The sequence below is a fragment of the Helicoverpa zea genome, chromosome 2 (genome assembly GCF_022581195.2).
Source record: "Helicoverpa zea isolate HzStark_Cry1AcR chromosome 2, ilHelZeax1.1, whole genome shotgun sequence".
NCBI classification, from domain to species: domain Eukaryota; kingdom Metazoa; phylum Arthropoda; class Insecta; order Lepidoptera; family Noctuidae; genus Helicoverpa; species Helicoverpa zea.
This window is the reverse complement of record NC_061453.1, coordinates 14,143,326-14,155,846: the sequence shown is the minus strand read 5'-3', so window position 1 is coordinate 14,155,846 and position 12,521 is coordinate 14,143,326. Positions and strand designations below refer to the sequence as shown.

The following is a 12,521-nucleotide window of genomic DNA, read 5'->3' as shown; positions in this document are numbered from 1 at the left end:
TTATTTAATTCACGTGAGGTCCGTTTATGAAATCACGTGGATCATTTTAGCAAATCATATAAAATGGAAAAGCTTTTCTTACGTAAGACATTAAAATTTATTCACTACCATAATCTGTACCTTTATAACAGTAAATAATACTTGAATACAACAAAATTGGTTTTATAAGTAGCACATAGCGAAAAATTGGCCAAGTGCGTGTCGAGCAAGCATTATTCTAGATTCTTGATTCTTCTAACAGCGCTGAAATTACTTCTGTTGGTTTATTTGCTAAACTAATCATTTTATATGGCCTATAATAATATTGAGCGAAGAAAAATGCTAGGGGAATATAAAAAGTTAAATAATATTAGCAAAGTTTTATAGTGTTAATTAATTTTATGCACGGACTTTATGCCGCGTCATTTAAGATGGAAGCAAAACGGAGCATCTTCAGGATTAAAAAAAAGAGTTTAATGTCTTCCGTAATAAACTTTTTTATGGAAAATTGAAGTGTCACAAGCGTCACGTATTTTATATAAGAAAACATTTTTATTCTCACACAAATATTTTCTTCGATAATTTAAAAAGCAAAACAGCATGAAATATACTAAAAGTTCGTCTTCCACAGTAATTTTTCACGTAAAATAAAATCCCAAAATGATTTCTGATTTATCCCACATAATATTAGGAGGCATAGAGCGTCCAAGGCGTCCTAATCGACGTTCTAGAAATTGATCACAAGGACGACAGATCAGCTATAATAGTTGGTCCCTACCCAATTTGCTCCAACGTTACTTCCACGCAATTTCGCAGATAGACCGAGAGCCCGTGGCTGACAGACCTTCGCCATACGAAGTCCGAAAAAAGCTTAAAGTATGCAGTGTGTATAAACGATTGACTACCGCAAAGTTTGATTGGTGGTATTACACATCATTGGTTTTACGTTGGGAGAGTGGCACAGATCTTTTTACCCGAACGAAATCGATTATTGTTAAAAACAATTATGTACATATATTATAATACCATGTAGTAAAAGGACTATTTTTGTAAATATTTATCAGAAAATAAAACAGTTGGTTAAGGTTTGTTAAGATGTGTTTCAATCAAAAAGTGAAAATGAATGATCGTAGAAGTACTGATCACTTCTACGAAGTTTGAATGAAGTTCAAAATTAGCATAGTGACGAAGGTTCGATGATCACAAGCTCTCCGACTAAGAGGATAATCCCAAAATTGACCTTTGTTATTTACCGATTTACTATGAATCAAATTTTGGAGTCGTATCAAGCAGAAAAGTCAATACAGAGTTTAATCTTTGAAATAACCCGGAGCGGCTTGTGGGTAGTTGTACAATCTCCTCTTGTGGCTAGTTTGTCGAAAGTCTGTGTTTATACTGAGAAAGTTAACGGTTTGTTTGTTTGTGTTGTCATAACTTATAACTTCGTGTGGTATTTTTGGAGAGATTATCTTGTCGTAATTTTTTATGTGTAGTCTATTTTACATAAGAATTCGGGTTGCTTATGTAAATATTCGACTTACTATATAAAACCCAAAAGAATGACGAATTAAACTCCCAAGCAACTATAGTATAGTTTTTTACCTCAATCTATCCAGCCGTTGTACCCTAAAAGTGAAACAAATAAAACAAACATTCACACTGAAAACAAAGTACCTATAATCAATTTTCTTTTTAATTTTCCTAATGAAAGTACAACGGAAACATCTCAATTGGATGGCCAAGAACTCCTAAGCTCTCTTCAATTGAGGGCTGTAGTCAATAATCCTCCTTCTAATAAGTCGGTTTAAATTTCCAAAGATTTGCGGCCAAGGCCTGCAGTAATGAAGAACGACTTACAACTCTGTTCCAAATGGAATAGTCTTGTTCCTGCCCTTCGATTTTTCTATATATATAATTTTCTTGGCGTTAGGAATACCGATGTTGGCCAAGGTTTATTTGAAACTAGCTTCTTTGGTCGACTCCACTTGAATGTTAAGGAATTTAAAAAAATATTCTAAGTGATTAGTCGAGGCACATTACATACCTACTTTTAGTCGACTGATAGTGTGTTTGGCCTCATAAATTAGACAAAAAGAGTGGTAGTACAAAGATGAATACAAATGAAAAACTTGAATAGAATCGAGATTTTCTTTGAAACAAATTTAACCATACATCGGATCAACTGTTGGCAAACTTTTTATTCTGTAGTGTGCGGGTACTCTAAACCACAGCCTCTCAAGTATGAGGATGCGGGTTCGATGCCTGGTAAGGCAAAAATGTAACGTGCAGCAAGCGATGTGATTAACGCTCATTCCTCGTCTGAGTGAGAAAAGCAAGTAAGATGATGACTTTGACCCATCACGTATCCGTATAAAAATACGCTTAAACTATCTATAGAGTTCCAGTTTTCTCCTTGCCTTTTCCATCGATCGGTTAATTTCAGATTGAAAGTAAAGCAAATAAACACAATTTCGTAAATATTAGTAAGTTAATAAGTTACTGTACATGAAGTATAAGGCCAAACAGTTTCTTTGTTTGGTCGGAGTTAGCGGAAATCATTTCTGATCGGAAATTCAGAACTAATTTGTGTTTTGGTTTTAGATGATTACGGTTCTCGAGGCTTTTGAATTTCATTGTTTTCAATGAAAATGCCGAGGTTTGAGGTAAGAGAGGCTTAAGAGAGGTTTTACTTTTCTATATACATAGTTGAAAGTTTAACAGTTAATAATATAGTTTATCGATACGTGCTAAAACTCTTCAGAATTAACCACAGCACTTCTAAAACCAAAAATGAGAAAAGTATAATTTCTTCGGAGAAATTACGTATGCAAAACCGGAAGAAATAGCCAGCCATAATAAATTCCTGAACCGCACCCAATTATGTTGGTACATAGGTATAGACCTTATATTGGCCTTAATATCGTTATCCAAAGGAGTAATTAGTACGGCAGCCGGTAAACTAATGCACCTACGAAGCCGGAGTATCGCAATAACGCGTTAGATTATACACTGAACGCTAAGAGTAGTTAAACAACGGGACCCGAAATGAGCACAAAAAGGTGATGACGTTTTTATATTTTGACCAACCCAATTTGGTAATAAAATGTTTTTTTTTACGAAATATCGGCCAATTTACGTACGGAAGCAACGCAACATATAGTGATAACTCACTCTTCTATACTCGATTATATTGTAACAGTATTTTAACAGCGGCGGATTTATCGCTCAGATCATAAGAAGATACCGCCAACAAACCGCACAGCCAATAAACAATTGACAACTGCTAACACAAAAATGACGTAAAAAAATGACAATTTTTTCAAGCTCCGAATGTGTCGCCCGTGTACGTTCAGTTTTACTACTAGCGGAAAATTCGCTAGTGTGTGACACACCCACACGATAAAGTTGACAAATACAAGCATAAGCTGGACATACAAATAAGCCTGTAAGAGCTCTTTCGAAACGTCAAGCTAGTTAGGACTAGTCCAAAGAGTGTGTCTCATGGAGAAGAACCGGCAAGAAACTCCGTAAATATACTTTTCTAACAGTGTGATGAGCCGCCCTCTTCCTTGACAGAGGGTCAGGCACGGTATTGGCGTCTCCGGTTGTTTATGTGCTCTAGGATTGAAGGTAATATTGCTTAAGTGGTAGTGCCGTGCTCACTCAAATGTACTAAATGTTTACGCAATCCTATAAACAGTCAGGATTCACACTCACTGCTTAAGTGAAATTTATTTTTTTAATTGGAAGAAAATCATCTTTTTGACAGTATTCTTTGGTTAGGTCATATACGAAATAATAAGAAAAATACTCATCGAGGAAGAAAGGCCTTAAATAAGCTAATCAGAGTATTTCTACTAAGCACGTGTGGAAGTTTATTTATTGTTCAAACAGCTATACGATACTAGCACAGACAATACACGCGTAAACGGCTGGACCAATATTAACAGAATTTGGCTTGCTTAAACTAACATCCTGAATTAATACAATAGGCTTTATATTCGGGTGCTTAGTAAGTAATTGTATGTATGTAGTTCCCTCGAAAAGCGAATAAACCTGCGGGAGAAGCTGGTACATAATTAGAATAACGATCTTTTAATTTTTTTCGTTTTTTTTTTTTTGCTTTATATAACTTGGTTTGTTAAATTCATTAACTTCTTAAAATTAGTTTGTATAATAATTCTGTCATATAATTAAAATTAGTCAATTAATTCCTAGTCCAACTTGCATTGTATAACTTTCTCAGAGTCAACCCTTAAAATATTGTAAGCACTACATACCAATTATGTTTTAAAAAGATTAACCATGGAGTTTCTTGCCCGTTCTTCTCCATAGGAAGCTACTTTTGGAATGGGCAACTAGAATCAACCTTATTTATAATTTTTGACGTTCATAAGTGCTTGTAAAGGCCTAAATGAAATAAATGATTTGATTGGATTGATTTGATTTGATCAGTTTTCTTTATAATGTACTCACGTATAATACCCCAATAAAAAAGAAAATTGTATAATTCGAAACAAATTGATTTCTGTCCTTAATTTGCTTGTCGATATACAGGAATGAATTTTATCCAGTGCGCAAACTTTGTCAACTTATAGTTAAATAAGTTTTATAGATAGGTTTATTTTTATTTTGTCGTGTTTTAGTACAAAAAAGAATAGTTATTGATAACGAAAGATGTTTATTTTGCAACGGATCGTACGGTTATAGTAGGCCAGGCGGTAACGCGAAATCGGTTTACAGACGCGAGCATTGCTCCAAGCGCGTAAGAATAGTCGGTATCCATATTTTGCTGATTTTAGGGCGGACAAGAGAATGAAAATTTTTTTTTTACTGATGATGCAGATATGTTCTGTTAATGATTCTGGACCACCAGTTTTTTTTGTGCACTGCTTAAAATTCATTCCTTTATAAATGTAAAGTAAACTCGACAACTGTATCGCAAGGTAAGACCGTAAGAATGTCTAAGATAATAGTAACTTGTAATTCTAGTGGACATCTTCGGGAGTGTCATTGGCGGTGTCAAAGATGTAACCCCAAGAAGAATGGAAGATATATTCAAAATCTACGGCTTAGCATCATCAAGTGAAGCTGGATTTCCAGACGAGAGGACGAGGAGACAACTTCTTGGTTTAATTTATTCGAGTGGAAAGGCACTCCTATAAGGCAAAAAGTAAGCAGTCCCTCCAAAAATATATTGAAGAATAAATAAAAATATAGTATTATATTATTTTGTTTTATTATCCTATTACGTACTAGCTGATGCCCGCGACGTCGTCCGCGTGTGCGTGAGATTATCTTTGACAATGACATACCACCATAATAAAATGTTCTGACCTGACAAACCATCGTAAAAGACAAAATTCTCATCAATACAAAGAATATAAGCTCAAATACGAAGTATTTTACATATTCAGTTGTCGAGTTCCCTCGACGTTCTCTCGTCTCCTTCATCAGGTCAGCTCCAAACCTTCACTGTTGCAAAGGTCTCGTCAAAACGAATAATATAAGCCCAAACACGAGGTAGTTTACATATTCAGTTGTCGAGTTCCCTCAACCCTCTCTGGTCTCCATCATCAGGTCAGCTCCAAACCTTCACTGCTGAATAGTGCTTTCAGGCATACACCTGAGTGTCAAATTTTTACCCTATGTATCCCTACAACTTTCGAAGGTTGCCCTCGATTTCTCAGGGTTTCCACCATCAGATCCTGACCTGATGACTATGGGACCAACTGGCAGCCATTCCGCGTCGAACAAAAAAAGAATCACGTAAATCGGTCTATAAACCTCGGAGTAAACGATGTACATACATAGAAAAAAAAAAAACATACCGGCCGAATTGAGAACCTCCTCCTTTTTGGGAAGTCGTTTAAAAATAAACTCTTAACATGGCTCTAGAAGTCGGTGTCAAAATAGTCAACAATCTGTTTTTATTTATTCGTAAAAAGTTTTATTTTATTTGATGCATTTCAGTGTTTGGGTCCAAAACTATCTTAATACCCATAATGGCAATCGTATCCCATAGTGGCGGAGTCTCAATCATCTAGTCTTAATCACAAAATGAATAAAACATCTGCTACCAACCATATGATTGCGTGATAATAATGTACTATGCCTATGCGTTGAACCAACCTCCAGGTAAAATTCATGCAGAATTTGAACGAAGCTTATTCAGTACTTTTTGAGTTTATCCGTAACAAACAAACACACAAAAATTCTAAATTGATTCGGCCTCGGGATCGATTGTAGATTACGCCCCAAATATTCTTTCAAAAAAATATTAAATGTACAGTTTTGACTTTCCTACAATTTTATAGATGACTGCTTCATGTGCAGTGGTCGCAAAGAGCGACTAGTGAGCCCGGGTCGAAAATAAATTACTTATTTTGATACAGTTTTTGAAAAGAAGAAAAAATAATCATGTCCGAATAATTGCCCTCTCAGATTCTGACCACAAAATTCCAAACGATTATTTATAACTAAATTGATTAATTCTTGGCTCACATAAACGACCTAGCAAAAAAATATGTGTGATTCGTGCAAAATCATATTTTTCTAATTAAAATATTTTCAAAAATGGTCCTGTCCAGGCGCTTCTTCATTCATGGGGCATGCTGTATATAACATCTAGTTTCATTCTCTATATCATATTAACCACATACATTTTTTTAAATTAATTAGTGACAAATATCCTTAATGATGGAATCAAATAATTTAACGCATTATTTGAAACCAATTGATTTAAGACTTTTCACTACACAAAGTATATAAAGGAGTACATACCCGAGTATCATAACATCGTCAGCAATATTCAGTAAACTTGCGGATCTGTATCGCAGAAGTGAGTAAACTGTAAGAATGTCGAAGTTAATCGTACTTGTTGTTCTAGTGGCCGTCCTGGGGAGCGTCATGTGCCAGTATATTGATAACAATGACCAACCAGACTACCTTAATGGTTATCGGTCTCAATTACTCCTTAAAACTGTACTGCTAACACGAGGAGCTTTTGACGGCGACTACTGCGTACCACCCAAGGTGCGAGTTGGCAATATATGCGTTGAAAAGGATTAATAACAGCCATTAAAACCCAAATGCTGGTTGTTATTAAATTATAATTACGAAATAAATGTGTGTTGCCAAATGACGGACTGTTTTTTTTAACATGTTTAGCAACTAAGACTTTCATTTTCCATAAATACAAACTATCTCTATTTTGGTCAGCATGCATACGTCCGCGACCTTCGACCTCCCTACTCCTAACATCGAGAATATTGGAAAGAAATCTAGAATAAATGGTTCAAATATGAGGCAGCAACTGTGTAAAGATATTTGTCTTTATATGTACGTTAAAATATAGTGGCCTTGTCGGAAACTATATTTTCGAACCGTTTGGGGTTGAAACCCTCGGGTCCTTCGCGACTTTTTTATCATCATCGTAATCCCTCGCCTCCCCAATGTATCTTGGATAGACCGCATCCTTCCTCAGCATACCCCACCTTTTTAAAATCATCGGTCTGCCGCGCATCAGGACATCTTACTTTGTTTGCCAAAACGTGGTCTCCACTCTAAAACTTGTCTCCTCTATCGACTGTACGTCCATCTGCAGATAATATGGTTAGCCCGCTTTTACTTGAGTGCTTGAATACGATAGGCAATATTTGTTAATTCTTCTTCTTCTTCTTCTTTCGTGCCGATGACATGTCTTATAGTGAGACTACACTTTGTCAGCCCAATATGCCGCCACAGCGAGAGCACAACCGGATGCACTCATGAGGTCCTGCCGCGAGTAAGTTTCAGAGCACAGTGGACATGCGATGAGGTGGGACATGGTCTGCATAGCAGCCCCGCACTCGCACCCAAGGTCCGAGTAAAGTTTGAGTATCTGTCTGAAATTGCGTCGTTTTTGGTTGTAACTATAAGCGTCTGCTTTGTAGTGAACAAAATAACAACTTTTAGTTATAAATCGTTTCCTGGACGGACCAGAGGAGAATGAAGTGTTCTGGCAATATCACAATTGAAATCATTGGATTGGTCCTAAGTTACTGACCGGATTGAAGCTGCTTATGTAAAGAGAAGCTCATAGTTCAAGTTAGGAATGCTCGTTTGCGGAATATAACTTCATCATCATCATCATCATCAGCCTATAGCAGTCCACTGCTGGACATAGGCCTCTCCAAGTGCACGCCACTGAGATCGATTTTCGGAATATAACTTATTTTTGTACATCTCGCAAAAAACAAGTTTGATGGCAAAAGGCAAAGTGCGACTTGTCAATTAAGCGTAAATGTGGATAAAAGTGTAATGACCAATTAAAGGACATTGCCACCCGTTGGGCCCCTTATTTGTGATAGAGTGTCAAGAATATTTTATTATTAAAAATCAAGTCCTAATTTTATAAAACTAACTATTTTTTTTTCAGAATTTCTTGTACCCTAGCATTGAAAAACATAATTAATATTTATTTTATTGAATCTAAGCTAGTTCCGCCATTAAAACTTAACGTGAATGTTGCCAGGTAGACGACAGACTATCTCATTTAAATGAACGAGGTGATCGATTGAAAATATCGATATAATATATAGCATTTTTCTCTTATATCAAAATGTACAAGTATATATATTAAGTATGCACTCGTAAATAGTAAACAAGAAAAGAAGAAAGAAAAACTGTTTATAACTGTTGCACAAACAATAAAATATCAACACTAACAAAAGTCACCACTGAACTATATCTATAAAACGGTTACACCTAACACCATACATGGAATACAACAATAACACAATAATTAGTAAATGATATTATTTATAACAAATCGATTTAGAAAATCGATTAACAAAATATTTAACATGGTAACATCTACTCGGAACGCGAGTCTATCTGTCAAATCAATACGTCATTCAAATTGTTTTCGTGCCGGTTGTTATGCGTAGAGTTGAATTTATTCCTCCGTATTTGCTTCTGATAGTTACAATTTGCGTAAAAACTGTCGAGCTAATCGTTTTCGTGCCTCCAGTGGTTTTTTTTTAGATATTGGACTCTTTTCTTAATGATAAGTGAGCACATTGACTCGTGAGCATTGGACTCTTGTTTTTAGTGATATTGTTGTTTTACTCCGGAAAAATGTCTGCACCTGGTAGAAGTCGAGTAAATTACTCTTTGTCTCGCCAGTGTGTTAATTTCTCTTTACGTATAGGGCCTAATCTTCGTAGACGTTAAATTGAAGAAATAGATGAACCAATGCTTATCCTTCTAAACACCTACATTGGTAAGTTTGTTTTATTATGTTTGTGGATTTCACACGTCTCTAAACTACCTTACATTTTATTTTGTCATTTTTTCCAGATATCTTCTGATGATATCCTGTGTGTGAAATGTTTTGTATTATTACAAAACCAGACAGCATCTAACTCAAATCTGTCACTTGTATCCCCTGCTCGTGGACACCTAAACATATGCTACGCATGTGGCTTGTCAACAGCAAGTCGCAGAACTCATAGAGTCAGTCAAGATAGTTCCTCAAAGGAATGTTATACTAAGATGGACACCAGTACATCACGTAAGTGTTTATTCTTATTTATTTAAACTTAATGTATGAATGCATATGTATGTGTGTGTTGAACTAATTAAATATTAATGAATATCAAGTATCTAAATATAATATTTTTGTTATTAGGTGTTGCATTTGGAACGAGTTTGTGTTCCTTGTTGGGCGGCTGCATCAAGACAAGTCCGGAGGCAACCCGTTGCTGGCAGTAGCCAACACACTGTGGAGTCTGCACCGGAGACTGGTATCATGGATGGAAACATAATTACAGATATGATGATTCCTGTACCACCACCACTGCCACCGCTTTAATGATATAAGCGCTCCAGCACAATTTCTAGACAACATATTCCTTGAAGAATAAATGTCTATTATTTTAATTGGTTGTGTTTTTTCTTATTAAACATCTGTATAGCATTTACTATATTTTAAACTCCTTTATAATTAAGCCCTTTCTAAAATAAACTACAACTAATCATAGATGGCACAGCGATCTTACTAAGTAGCAGGGCAGTGATTTTACTATGTCGCTTGCAGGAGATGCTGTCATATATGTCATACATACTCGTATATACTAGGTACCTACCAGTTTGCCAACAATCTTGGGGTCGGCTTTTAGTCTAACCGATGCAGCTGAATACAGTATTGCTCAAAGAGTGATTGCCCATCTGACCTCCATACCCGATACACTGGGTTATAACATGTTACCTCCTGGTAAGTGGTTGTCACACTTGCTGGATTCTAGCTACTCATAACAAGTATAAATAATGCACCCAGAATCAGCAGTTTAAATGTAAGTACTAGCAGCCACCCAGCTGAAGTTTGTAATGGATGGTCACCCAAGTGCAATCTGACCAAGTAGCTTAACTTAAGATATCTCCTTGTGGTTGTTGTAACGTAGCCACATGCTCCTCCAACCAATTTAGCCCTAAGTATATTTATTTCTACTGGTGCCAGCAAAACCTACTTCCGCTGACTGCAAGATAAACAGTTTAACATATTATTTAGCAAGAAAAGATGATATCTGATGTTTTTATTTCATTTGGGAATCAATATTAATACTAAAAATATTTTATTGTTTTAACGCAAATTGTTTTTGAAAAAATATTGTCTAATAACCTCAATTCTTCATCAGAAAAAAATCAATAATTCTCGGAAACCAGGGTAAAAAATTATAAATTGTTTTCAGGGTCTGAAAAGGTAATTGTCGTTCTTCAAAATAAAGTTAAAACCACCATGGCACGCAATTTTTTTCTGGGGGCCCAAATCTCCTAACAAAACGGGCATTCTCCTTTGTGTTGTCAAATAATGGACTGTTTTTTTTAACATGTTTAGCAAGCAAGACTTTCTTTTTTCTGAAATATAAACTATTTATATTTTGGGCAGCTTGCATCCAACCTCTACCTCGTACCTCTCAACTCTTTCGATATACAGTACGTTGAGTGACTTTGACCTTATGGAGAAGCCCTACAGTCTACGTTTATATCTGTAGGTCATGACAGGTAGGACGCAACAGTTAAAGACCCAGGTGTTTAGGAATTACGGTTTTATTTTCTGCTTTTTAGTGTTCCGTACCCAGAGGGTAAAACGGGACCCTATTGTTTTCGCTCCTCTGTCCGTCCGTTCGTCCGTCCGTAGGTCCGTCTGTCACCAGGCTGTATCTCATGAACCGTAATAGTTAGAGAGTTGAAATTTTCACGGGTGATGTATTTCTGGTGCCACTATAACAACAAATAGTGAAAACTAGAAAAAATAAATATTTTGGGGGCCCATACAACAAACGTGATTTTTTCGCAAATTTTATAAATAATGGTACGGAACTCCTCGTGAGCGAGTCCGACTCGTACTTGGCCGGTTTTTTAAGATTACTTTCTAAGTATACCTTGGACATTAATGACTGTGTTTCAGAGGGCACGTTAAACTGTAGGTCCTGGCTGTCATTGAACATCGGCTGTGACTGCCTATCTGACCTTCTCAACCCAGATACCCGGGACACACAAAACCATACGGTAAGACTGGTGTCAGACTTACTGGCTTCTGACAATCACAGGGTAACGTCTTCGTTTATGGACTAGTCTGTACATATATTTGGTTAAGGCAGTAGACTAACTAGGGAAAAAAAGTCAATTATTTTTGTAAGTTTTTATAATTGGTCATTAAATACTAAATAATACGCCCATCAGTTTTGGGTCTATGTTGAGTCGTCCCACTCGCTTCAACCGCGTCCACGACAAGTGGGGGCGACTGTGACGTCGTGGTGCAACGGCTCGCCGCGTATGCGCCGAGACCAGAGGTCAAATCTTGCTTATGCGCACCGGCCGCGCCCACGCGTTCTTACTACTTTAATTCTTATTTGCTTAATTGTACTATATTGTTATATTTAAAGTCATTATACGTATTTACATGTTATACAGTCCACTAGTATTATTTACTCCACCTGCTGAGCTATCGTCGTTACAGTCTAATTACATACGCACACATACTGCCAACTCGCACCATAGGTGGTACGCAGTAGCTGCCGTCGAAAGCTCCTCGTGTTAGCAGTTCTACGCATTGATTCTCAACTCGCACCTTGGGTGGTACGCAGTAGTCGCCGCTAAAAGCTCCTCCTCGCAGTTGGGGTGTAATGAGTAATGGGTACTGAGAAATACGCCCGTAGATAAGTGGGTCATCACCGGTATCAATAATCTGGCACATGACGCTCCCCAGGACGGCCACTAGAACTACAAGTACGTTTAACTTCGACATCCTTACAGTTTACTCACTTCTGCGATACAGATCCGCAAGTTTACTGAATATTGCTAACGACGTCATGATACTCGCGGATGCACTCCTTTATATAGGTACTGTGAGTAGTGAGAAATCTTAAATCAATTGGTTTCAAATAATGCTTTAAATTATAATTTAACGCATTATTTGACTCCCTTATTAAGGACTAGCTTCTGCCCGCGACTTCGTACGCGGATCCTGTCCCTTATGCCAGCGACTACGGGGTCAG

At 36.8% G+C, this 12,521-nt stretch overlaps 1 long non-coding RNA gene across 2 annotated transcripts; it reads left to right on the top strand.

The window, feature by feature from the left end:
* Nucleotides 1-8,295: 8,295 nt before the first annotated feature.
* Nucleotides 8,296-9,903, top strand: LOC124643202. Of its 2 annotated transcripts, XR_006985890.1 has the most exons (3): nucleotides 8,393-9,244; nucleotides 9,322-9,535; nucleotides 9,653-9,903. It is a non-coding gene; the product is annotated as an uncharacterized LOC124643202 (long non-coding RNA). The 2 variants fall into 2 exon arrangements; XR_006985889.1 differs by having other exon boundaries at nucleotides 8,296-9,535.
* The last annotated feature ends 2,618 nt before the right edge of the window (nucleotides 9,904-12,521 follow it).